Here is a 12,754-nt window from a genome sequence, read left to right as displayed (position 1 = left end):
TATTTCAGACTGCTGCATTTACCGCACATTGTCTTGATGAGAAGAAAACTTCTCTATTTCTTTTGTAAATGAGGAAATACACAGACTTAATTGACACTGGGACATAATCTGAGTCTGTGGCAGACTCCAACACTTCAGCACCATAACAAGTGGACTCTCAGAAGTGGTTTGTCATATATACATATGTGTATATATATAAACATAGAATCATAGAATTTTTAGGGTTGGAAGGGACCTCAAGGATCCTCCAGTTCCAACACCCCTGCCATGGGCAGGGACACCTCACACCAGATCAGGCCACCCAAAGCCACATCCATCTGGGCTTTAAAAACTTCTATGGATGGGGCTTCTACCACCTCCCTGGGCAACCTGTTCCAGTGTCTCACCACCCTCATGGTGAAGAACTTCTTCCTAACATCCAATCTGAATCTACCCATTTCTATTTTGTTTCCATTCCCCCTAGTCCTATCATTACCTGACACCCTAAAAAGTCCCCCACCAGCTTTCTTGTAGGTCCCCTTCACATACTGGAAGGCCACGATTAGGTCTTCTTGGAGCCTTCTCTTCTCCAGACCTAGAGGTAAACTGGATACAATCAAATCCATATTGAGAGTGCTTCTAGTGATTAGGCAAGGGACCAACAATGCTTGCAGGAGCAGAAACAGCTTAGGTGACTCTTCTCTGGATCTTTGTCAGTAACCCACACTGTCACCTCAGTTGATTGTGTTCCATTGGTTTGGGTAAAGGATGATAAGCCACATGAAAAAAAAAAAATAAAAAGATGAAACAATATTATTTATAGTGAAGATCATTTCTTCAGGACTACTGTCTATGAGGCCCCACAATGAATAGCACTAGCACAATCAGGGAGGCAGGATCGAATCAGAAAGGAGCCATGGAGGATGGGGAAGGCCAAAGGACATGTAGACCAATACTTCTTTTAAAAGAAGTGCTGTTGAACCAAGCCCTAGAAAGAGTTTCAATCTTCTTCTTGGAAGAGAGGAAGTTTTCCAGAAATCCAGGAGCATTCCAACAACTGTATTGTCTCTTGAACAGTATCTCTTTATTTCCAAAGGTGTAACAATCAGATGTTTGCTACTCTTGGAACTTCTTTGTCCTGCTCCTGACAACATTTATCCTAGTGCATGCTGACTCCAAGTGTGATGCACATGAAGCCCTTCACTAGGGCATTCTGAGGAATGAGGTTTAATTCATCCAGAACTACTTGTAGCCAAGATATACAACAGAATATTAGGTCAGGTCTTCTAGATAACAACCTTTTCCTCTGGAAACTGTTATCCTGTTATTATCCTTTATTACCTGCTTACATTTCAAGTACATCCCAATAAACTAAATTTCATTCTGTAAAGTAGTCCCAAAAGCCTCCAGACAGTACTGTAGCCACTAGGAGCAATCCATGAAAAAATATTAGGTACAAGAGTGTGTTTGAGTTTATTCTTTTCTGGAGAAGATTTGCCTTTTCCCACATTACAGTTGGGATTGAGGGCAGACAAACACGGAGGTGGATGCTGGCCATAGAAAAAGGAGGCTTGACACTTGTGACCTTTCAGCTTTATACTGATTCTGATGTATATGGAATAGAACGCCAGGTTTGGGTCACCCACCCTCTCTGCCTCTCCCTGCAAGTGACATCGTTTCACTAATTATGACTCTTTTAATTACATCATTCCACCATGGTACACAAGATCTAGAAGTGACCTGGTTTTCTATAGGAGTAAGTATAAGCAACAGTCTTTTAACATAACACTCTACCAGTGGTAACCTCAAACACTGAGTGCTATCACATCTAGAAGGAGACATTGTCTGCAAAAATGTGTCATTAACTCCAGAAAGTGCAATCATTTAGAATAGACTGACCTGAAAAGTTAAGTGATTGAAGAAAGCATTCTTTCTGTTCTAGGTCAAACCAGGATACTTCAGCAAGCTATCAGCTTCTGCTTCAGTTTTGTCTTGTTTTTTTTATTAATGGCATGGATATTCAAGCCTGCTTCTATCAAGTAGAAAGAAAATGCCCCCTATCCTTTAACCTGAAGTACCAGAAAGGATTGTCAACTCTTTTCAATTCCAGAATAAAAAATATGCCATTTTCTCTTCAAAACTGTAACACTTCTGTGGTGACTAGCTTCAGGAAGACTTCTCAGTGCTAGGTTGTAATCACCCAGCTTGCACACAGAAGAAGGTGGTGGACAGTTTGCTTTTAAGTCTTTTGTCCTTTATAAGTCAGCCAAGGATCAGAGGACTTTATAAAAACACAGGAGAGAGAACCTGCCTTGTTCATGGCTGTACACTTTATATTCCACTGTAGACTGAACCTTAGACCAACAGCAGATCTAAATAAAGGACACAACAGTGCCTGCCTTTGTTATTAACTTATATTTTACTATGCCTGAGTTGATTAAAAAGTTAATTAAATCCCAGACATATTTTCAGCATCTGTAATGATAGTAGATAATCCTTACAGCTCAACACAAATGAAATTGATATCTGCAAGACTCACACAATAAGCAGCTTGATTTACTAGTGAGGTGGCTAAAAATTACTAATGTGCTTGCAGTGATGTGCATGATCTGAACAGTTATGCAGTCTTTCTGCAGAGTGGACATGGGACATTCTTCCTGTGTTTTCAGGAATGAACGGGACAGCCATTGAAAATTTTGTCTGTGTAATTTTTAATGTTTCCTTCATGAACTGTACTTGGCATGTGGGCAGAACTGCTTCAGGAGACACCCAGTATTACCTGTACTGGAAGCCATCAAGGTAAGTAGGTCTATATGAACCTAGGAAATTTTGATTTCTGGTCTGACATGCCACATGCCACATGAGGGAGCTGGGGTTGCTTAGCCTGGAGAAGAGGAGACTCAGGGGTGACCTTATTACTCTCTACAACTACCTGAAGGGAGGTTGTAGACAGACAGATGTTAGTCTCTTCTCCCAGGCGGCCAGTACCAGGACAAGAGGACACAGCCTCAGGCTGCACCAGGGGAGGTTCAGGCTAGATGTTAGGAAAAAGTTCTATACAGAGAGAGTGATTGCCCATTGGAATGGGCTGCCTGGGGAGGTGGTGGAGTCACCATCATTGGAGGTTTTCAGGAGAAGACTTGATGGGGTGCTTGATGCTGTGGGTTAGTTGTTTGGGTGGTGTTGGATTGGTTGATGGGTTGGACGCGATGATCTTGAAGGTCTCTTCCAACCTGGTTTATTCTGTGTATTCTGTGTATGTATGGTCGATACTTAACTCATACACTATGTCATGTAAAGGAAAGAAGATTTCACAGGATGCCAGAATTACATCAAAGATAATTATGGAAGACACACAGGATGTAGATTCCAAAATGTCACAATAGAAAATAGGAGAGCTGCTTTCCTGGTAAACGGGTCTAGAAGTGGACAAAACATTCAGTCATTTCAGAAGAAGATTTTTCTGTACAAAATTGGTAAGGATTTGTTTGTTTGTTTGTTTGTTTGTTTACATTTTATTTCCAGTTTTATGTTAAGGGAGTGGGGAATTCCTCCATGGGTGGGGGGGAAGCATATATTTTTTTTTTTAATACTGCTCCCCAGAATAGTCTTTTTTTTTTCCCCCCTTTGCTACAGCCTTGATAACTCAGAAGTCAAAAGTATGAAAATACATAAAAACAATGAATGCAGAGACTGACTAAAATCCCAAACTGGAGAACATTTCAGTCCAATATTTATTTCTCTGACAGAAAGCTGTCATCCTCTGAGATTAACTAGCTAGGGATGCCTGAGTGGGACTGTGAAAAAAATCTCTGTCTTTTTTTTTTTTAACCCCCAATGGAAGAATGATTCTAATTAAAACAAACAAACAAAACAAAACAAAACAAAACAAAACAAAACAAAACACCCAACACTTATGTTTAATATGAACACAGGAAAAAAAAAAAAAAGGCAATAAAAAGAAACCAGCAACAAGCAAACAAGCAAAAAAACACAACCAAACATACATATATATGTTAAGTTCAGTAAGCCCTAACAAATAGTTTGTGGTTTTTAATTTTACCTACTGCTGCTGATACTCCATGCTCCTTGACTGGCACTTAAAACCAGGGAGTCCTGCTTCAGAATAAGGGATGTACATAGCAATTTTGGTAAAGCTGAATTGCATCTTTTTAGACCAACTGCTTGAGCATCTACTGATATTTTTAAAAGGCAGAGTAAATTATTACTAATCAACTGCATTTCTAATTATATTATTGTAGAAATACTCACTCCTCCATTAAACATCACTGTGAACTGTACAGAAGCTTCTCACAGTTGTGAAATTCATTGGCAGCCACCTCGCACAAGTCATGTGAAACAACATGCTTGCTTCAAGTATGAAATTGTAATAGAAAACAAGGTAAGAATAATTAAGACTTAAAACTATTTTGTATGCTTGTATTTCCCCATACTTAACTAATCTCTCCTTTTTGATATGTAGTGTGTGTCTTCCATCTGAAGAGTGCTGACACTCACAAACGGGTAGCAAATTTTTCAGTTGTCTGTGCAGTTGGTCCTTAGAGAAACTAGGCAAGGGGGTCTAGTAATCATGAGGTCTTGGGTGACAGGTTGGACTTGATGATCTTTGAGGTCTTTTCCAATCTTGTTGATTCTATGATTCTATGATTCCCCACACAGCTGAATAGCTGTTCTAGAACATATATGCAGATGAATGAGCTTACTTGACTGGATGGGGCACTTAGTGCCATGGTTTAGTTGATTAGATCATGCTGGATGATAGGTTGGACTTGATGATCTTAAAGTTTTTTTTCAGCCTGGCTTATTCTATTCTATTCTATTCTATTCTATTCTATTCTATTCTATTCTATTCTATTCTATTCTATTCTATTCTATTCTATTCTATTCTATTCTATTCTATTCTACAATTTGACCAGTTTATAGGATACACCAAATGAACTACACTACAAATGAATACATTATGGGGGGAAAAAAAAGTCAAAGATATTGTTAAATTGGATGCAATCAATTTTGTGTCCCTGTAAAGCAGTTTGGGTCCCAATGTAGTCTTTCAGTTGTATTGTTTTTTGATGGAGGTAGGTCAGGACCTTTTGTTCTGTGGCTTTCTTTTCTTCAGTCTCCTATTCCATCAGTCACTTTTTATTATGTCTTTCATAAACTTACTTTACATTTGTCCCTGCTTTGTGTAGTCATCACTACTGCTCAGTCAGGTTTATAGCATTACTAAATTAAATCCAAAGAAGTAACACACACTTTACTACAAAGGTGCAACTGTGAGTTAGAATATGCTATATATCTCCTGTATTACCCATCCTGCTCTTTGTGTATCCAGCCTGTTCTCCATTTCTCTTCATTCTCCTGTTGTCTCCATTTACCAACACCAGTGTGGTATTGCTGAAGGACTTTAGGAGTCTAGGTTTATCTAAATGTGACCATTGGAGGCTGTGCCTTTAAGGAAGGGGCACACTGGCTAAATGTTTATAAAATATTTTGGTATTCTAAACGAATTTCATTGGCCAAGCAAGGTGGGAGGTGAGATTGTTAGACCCAGGGGAGCTGGGACTTTCTCTCAGTCTTCCTTTCTTCGCTGTCCCTTCCACACTGGACTGCTTCTGGGCTTCTTGCCAAGAGATAAGAACTAACTAACTCTCTGTGCTTAGGCCTCTGCTGTGGTAACTCCCCTTTTTTTCTCTTCTTCTACCTCTTTGGGGAAGAAGGGAGGTAGGGGGGCGAAGGGGGCACAGGGGGAAGCCCCCTGTGTTCGGGGTCTGGTTTCTGACTGTGTTTATTTGCTGTATATTCCTGTATATATTGTAAAATACCTGTATTTGTGGTGCTACATATAATCTGTTTCCTTGTAAAATATACTCTCATTTCTCCGACTGAGTTTTAGCCGCGGTTTCTTTCTCAGTGGGGGAGGGAAAGCAGAGCCTTTCCTCTCAACCCACCACACTAAAGTAGATCTACAGCAAGCACCAGCAAGGTGGTTGTAGCGTATTGTCACAATTAGATCTAAGAAACAGTAGTACATCATCTGTTCACTGTGGGGTTGTATTAAGTTTGATGTCCTTTCCTTTTAACTTACAGTGAAAACAGTAATCAGTGTCTTTGAATTAAAAAAAAATAAATTATAACAGAACTGCACGTATTTTGAAGATTTGGATGCATTTGGAAAGTAGCATTACATCCATCAAAAGCAAAGTTTGAGATATTTGTGGAAATATATATGAGTAAGAAGTAAAAGTTGGGGGTTTGTTTGTTCTTTTGTTTTAAAAATGAAACAACGTAGCTAAATTAAATGTTTTTAAATGTAAAAGCTATAGAGGCAAAAATTGCAGTGGGAAAAAAACATTGAGTTTGCTAGTAATTTTTTGCATACTTAGTTTTTTACAGGTAAAACTTTAAATTTTGATTGGTGGATGACCTGAGTCTTTTTTTGCTTAGTTATTTGTTACTCAGTTGTGCAACCAAATTTAAAGGGTACAGTTTTGCAGAGCACCAGTGGTGCGGGAAAACCACTCAGTGAAAGAGCAGCTTCACTTCACAGTCTCTAAAAGATGGAATTTAAAACAGTGGAAATACTAATTTTATCATTTATTTTGTTCAGAAAACCTAACATACATAAGGCAAGATCCTTGATAATACAGTAACAAAAGGAATAATCATAAATATTTTTTCTCTCTTTTTACTAGGTGGATCTGAAGGAAAACATATCTAAAACAGTAAGTCTTTATTACTATATTAGTCCAATGTTTATGCTGGGTTGAAATTTCATCTATATTGGAGAATCCTCCAGCCAAATTGGTTTAGTTTCACACTCCCTGTTGCAGTATATTATGTGTACTCTTTACTGGCAAGGCCCCTAAACTCAGAGTTTGAAACTCTGATTTGTAAAATATGGCACAAAGGAAAACACTACACATGTGAAACTTTATATTGCTTCCAGGCAAGTCAGAAAATCTTCCATTGCACACTCTTTTAAATTCCTGCCAAATTCTTGTATATATAGAAATATGGATTGTGATTCCATATTACAGTTAAACAACAAAAATGTGAATAATTTTTTTTTCTTGAGTAACGATCTCTGGAAGGGGTTAAGATGGAAGAGGCAAGAAAATATCACCTGAGAGATTAAGCCAATATAAGAATAGAATAGAATAGAATAGAATAGAATAGAATAGAATAGAATAGAATAGAATAGAATAGAATAGAATAGAATAGAATAGAATAGAATAGAATAGAATAGAATAGACCAGGTTGGAAGAGACCTTCAAGATCATCGTGTCCAACCTATCATCCAACACCACCTAATCAACTAAACCATACAACCAAGCATCCTGTCAAGTCTCGCCCTGAACACCCCCAACGGCGGCGACCCCACCACCTCCTCAGGCAGCCCATTCCAGTGGGCAATCACTCTCTCTGTGTAAAACTTCCTCCTAACCTCCAGCCTAAACCTCCTCTGATGCAGCCTGAGACTGTGCCCTCTTGTTCTGGTACTGGTTGCCTGGGAGAAGAGACCAACCTCCGCCTCACTACAACCCCCCTTCAGGTAGTTGTAGAGAGCAATAAGGTCACCTCTGAGTCTCCTCCTCTCCAGACTAAGCAACCCCAGCTCCCTCAATCTCTCCTCATAGGGCTTGTGCTCCAAACCCCTCACCAACCTTGTTGCCCTTTTCTGGACATGCTCCAGCAAGTCAACCTCCTTCCTAAACTGAGGGGCCCAGAACTGGACACAGTACTCGAGGTGCGGCCTAACCAGTGCAGTGTACAGGGGCAGAATGACCTCCCTGCTCCTGCTGGCCACACTGTTCCTGATGCAGGCCAGGATGTCATTGGCCCTCCTGGGCCAATAAATAAAGAAGGAAGAAAAAAAAATCAGCTTTTCAAGAAGGCTCAGTATTCTTCTGAATATTTTTCTCAATACATGTCAAGCTCTTCCTTTCTGTTTAATCAGATGCCAGATCTTTAAAGAATTGCCTTCTAGTAAAATCACAATTTACAGACTGAAAACCTGTTTTTTTGTATTTTATTCTAGTCTCATTTTTTAGCAGAGGCTAAGGAGCCAGGGAAGCATACTACAAATTTCCTCTTCATATCACCAGTAACAATAATGCTCAGACAAAAGGAATTAGGATGGAATGATCTGATTTATTAAGGGATAATTTTCCATTTGTTATTTCAACTCCAGTCTATTTAGACAAGTATATGTACCATTTTCTGCTGTAATCATTTTTGTCATTACATAAACCTGACTCTTAACATCTGTGCATCTAGGGAATGAAAATCTCTCAATCTAGTTGCTTTGTATTTAGGAAAGAGGCATTACAGGAAACTCGTACATATTTGGGAGCTTCAACACAGAGAAGAGGTACAGCGTCAAACTCAGAGCAACAGACAATGGTTGTTTAGTGAGCCCAAGCTGGGGAGAGTGGAGTACACCTGTAGAGTTTGGTAAGAATGAAAATTACTTCCTTGACCTAGCTTTCCCTCAGATATTACTTGTCTGCCTCATTTATTACTTCATACATGAAGATGAAAGCACATCAATTTTTGCACAATGTTTTGCTAGGTTGACAAGAATGGATTGGCACATCTCTTAATATGAGGGAGGTGCCCAAGCACTCTGGTGTGCTTGTAGGTGTTTCTTGTAAGCAGATGCAGAATAGATCTGAGTTTTTTGAGTTCTGTTACCACCTCTTTTCATTCTTCCATTTCTACTTCTGGTGTCATAAATGTCCCTCTTCCCCCTATTACTCTCTACCACCTTGAATTTTGAAGTAGTTTGTAGGCCTCATTTCCTCACAAAATGCTTGGCAAGGTTTCAAGTTACTTTAGGCAGTCCACGTGCTGTCAGCCATCCCATTTCTTCACAGGGCAATGAGGTGCTAAGCTAAAGAAGAAGCCACTTCATACTGGTGTTTAATACCATCATGCAGAATAGATCACACACTGCTGTGCAACCATTCCTGTTCTGTGATACTAATCAATGTTTTGATGATTGCTTGTCTTTCAGGAAAAGAACAATTTGCATCGATTTCATCATATATGTTACTTCTGATACTGGTGCTGGCAGCAAGTTTTGTACTTTTTCTCTTCACAGTGTAAGTCTTATGTCTTGTGTAATTTTTTTATTCTGGAGTTGAAATAACACATCTTTCCTCAACAACAACCACAACAGAAAAATATCTGGCCTCCTTCTAAAGAGGGAAGGAGGAAAATCTATGCTGCGCTATGTTCCTTAAGTGGGCACTGCCTTTCTGATTGCCAACCTTTTTATCAACTTGATCAATATAACACAACACTTTCCAGTACTGGGCCAAGGCCTTACATCAGTGCTACATTACTGCCTCCAGACCCTGCAATGTAGATAGGTAGCACATGAACTCATTTCCTTGTTTTTAGACTATTCCCCTTTTGGATACTTAAACAGCTTTGTATAATACTTTAAGAAGTCACAAAATAAATTGCTATCATCCAAATTCTGAATAATGAAATGACACCACTGTATTTGGTCTCTGTGATTTTCAGTTAAACTTTCATTACTTTTGTCTGAGAGGAATAGAAAAATACCTCACAAGCACCATTATACAGTACATGTTTGTATGTTTGTATACTAAGTCTTTTCTTCACCAATCCTTTTTGTCAATGTAGAAGCATGTATTTGAAAAAAACCTCTGCTACAGTACCACAACCAAGAGACCCATTCCATGAACTCTATTCAACAGCTTTCCAGGTATGTTTTCTTTCCTTTTACCAGAGATTAGATGGAATATTGAAAGAGAATGTCCATAGGCAAACAATTATTCTGATTTTCCTTTTCCATTCTCAAACATTTTTCATCAGTCGACCTGGAGCATTTCATACAATACACAATTTTACCCTGCTCTTCCTGTAGGATGTACACTATCAGTTGAATAATGCTGAGCATAACAATTCTTCTTCTCAGAAGTCAGAAGAATTGTTCTTCTCAGAGCAATTATAATGCAGAATCAGACAGTTGGTCATCTATGCAGAGACAAGGGACAAAGAAAGCTACTGCTGGACAAAAGTAGTTATACCAGAGCAGACATGGAAGCTCATGATAATGATGCTGAAGGGGGAATATTTCCTAGGACATGGTAAGCACAAAAGTATAGAAAAGAGCTGGGTGGTTCTAACTTCAGAAGGCAGATGGAGACACTCATGAGAAGAAGGGACAGGCCTATATTGCAGATACTACACATCTAGATGGGAAACTGTTCATTCAGAGAGTATGTTGAAAAGTTTCCCGCAATTTGCAAAGACTGCAAGTTGGCTACAGCCAAGTCTGGAAGCCAAAATGTGTCTGCAAGAACACACTAGGTCACTGGTGAGCCTTTTCTGTTCCTTTGTCATGTTCACTTTTTCATGTTTAAAAAGATGAGTTTTCTGGCTTCTGAGTTGAACAGTCTTGTTTCTCATCATGGAGAGAAGCCATATCTACTTCAGTCTTCTCACTGACAGAGTCCTGTTACAGCTCCTATATAATAAACAGCAACTCTCTGAATGACAGCAAGGTAATAAATTGTAAACTCATAGCTAATCTCATACATGAAACACTAATGAAATATTTTTTTCTTCCTTTAACAGGCAGAACATAACAATCAAATAATAAAGCATGAAACTGAAGAAATAATAACACTTATTGAAGAAGCGACATAATGCATGCAAATTGAATGCATGTATCTTCTTGGCAGCAGTTTACAGGTTTTTCATATTCACTCCCTCTTGCTAGCATGGATGATAGTGTTGTCTGTAGAGAGAAGTCCCCAAGAGCCTATCTTAAAAAGCTTCTTTGTAGTTGACTGCATTTTCCATAAATAATTGTAGATTATTTCACTTTTTTTTTTTTACCCTTATGATAAGTATTCCCTTATGATAAGTCTCAGAAAAAACCAATTCAGTAGTTCTTTGGAAGGTATTATACTTGCTTTTCAACACCGTGCAAAATAATAAAATAAGAACTATCAAACTTAAGGGTTCAGGATATTCAGTGGTCCAGTGCCTTGGAAAAGACACAGAAATATTGACAGTGCAAACAAAAGGAAGAATTTGTCATCTGTATGAAAACTCACTGAAAACTAACCAGTATTAAATCTCTTTAAAATTATCATTTGCTCTTAAAAAATGTGTAGGGCTGAAGACTTGTCTTCTATGATCAGGTGACCCATCTGGTGGACGTGGGGAGGCCTGTGGATGTGGTCTACCTGGACTTCAGCAAGGCCTTTGACACTGACCCCCACAGCAAACTGCTGGCTAAGCTGTCAGCTCATGGCTTGGACAGCAACACTCTGTGCTGGGTTAGGAACTGGCTGAAGGGCCGAGCCCAGAGAGTGGTGGTGAATGGTGCCACATCCAGCTGGCAGCCAGTCACCGGTGGCGTCCCCAGGGATCAGTGCTGGGCCCCATCCACTTTAACATCTTCATTGATGATATGGATGAGGGGGTTGAGTCAGTCATCAGCAAGTTTGCAGATGACACCAAGTTGGGAACAGATGTTGGTCAGTTAGAGGGTGTAGAAAGGCTCTGCAGAGGGACCTTGACCGACTGGACAGATGGGCAGAGTCCAATGGGATGGCATTTAACAAGTCCAAGTGCCGGGTGCTGCACTTTGGCCACGGCAACCCCATGCAGAGCTACAGGCTGGGGTCAGAGTGGCTGGAGAGCTGCCAAACGGAGAGGGACCTGGGGGTGCTGATTGACACCTGCCTAAACATGAGCCAGCAGTGTGCCCAGGTGGCCAAGAGGGCCAACGGCATCCTGGCCTGTATTAGGAATAGTGTGGCCAGCAGGAGCAGGGAGGTCATTGTGCCCCTGTACTCTGCATTGGTTAGGCCACACCTTGAGTACTGTGTCCAGTTCTGGGCCCCTCAGTTTAAGAAGGACATTGAAACACTTGAACGTGTCCAGAGAAGGGCAACAAGACTGGGGAGAGGCCTTGAGCACAAGCCCTATGAGGAGAGGCTGAGGGAGCTGGGATTGTTTAGCCTGGAGAAGAGAAGGATCAGGGGTGACCTCATTGCTCTCTACAACTACCTGAAAGGTGGTTGTAGACAGGAAGGGGTTGATCTCTTCTCCCAGGCAACCAGCACCAGAACAAGGGGACACAGTCTCAAGCTGTGCCAGGGGAGGTTTAGACTTGAGGTGAGGAGAAAGTTCTTCACTGAGCGAGTCGTTCGTCATTGGAATAGGCTGCCCAGGGAGGTGGTGGAGTCACCGTCCCTGGAGGTGTTCAAGAGGGGATTGGACGTGGCACTTGGTGCCATGGTCTAGTCGTGAGGTCTGTTGGGACAGGTTGGACTTGATGATCCATGGGGTCTCTTCCAACCTTAGTTATACTGTGATCCTGTGATACTGTGAAGACATCAGAAGGACAATATGGCCATATTGTCCCCAGTGCCATGTGTGTGTTCCATCTCTTATCCAGTCCCATGCTTCTATGCCCTATCCTATGTCTCTTCTAATGGCCTGTGCCATCATCCAGACACACACTGCATCAGTTCACTAGATTTGTCAAACCTTTGTGGTACCATGTAAGGGTAAACAAAAACAAAAGCTGTGATCACCTGGTCAAACAAAACTACAAATAGGTCAAGAAACGTTCAAGCAGAGAAAGCCTGATAAACTTCAACTTGCAAACTGATTGCAAAGATTATGGTCTGTTACTAGCGATGGCAACACCATATTACAGAGCTACATGGTTATAACAGCTAAGTTCACTTAGTTTGGAAGG

General features: G+C 40.3%; 1 pseudogene; it reads left to right on the top strand.

Annotated features, from left to right (window-relative positions):
- The first annotated feature begins 2,561 nt into the window (after window positions 1–2,561).
- On the top strand, window positions 2,562–10,845 carry LOC128897469 (granulocyte-macrophage colony-stimulating factor receptor subunit alpha-like; annotated as a pseudogene).
- Window positions 10,846–12,754: the final 1,909 nt, after the last annotated feature.

Source organism: Dryobates pubescens, chromosome 10 (assembly GCF_014839835.1).
Source record: "Dryobates pubescens isolate bDryPub1 chromosome 10, bDryPub1.pri, whole genome shotgun sequence".
Classification (NCBI taxonomy): Eukaryota; Metazoa; Chordata; class Aves; order Piciformes; family Picidae; genus Dryobates; species Dryobates pubescens.
The sequence above is the reverse complement of the archived record's forward strand: the minus strand, read 5'-3'. Positions and strand labels throughout refer to the sequence as shown.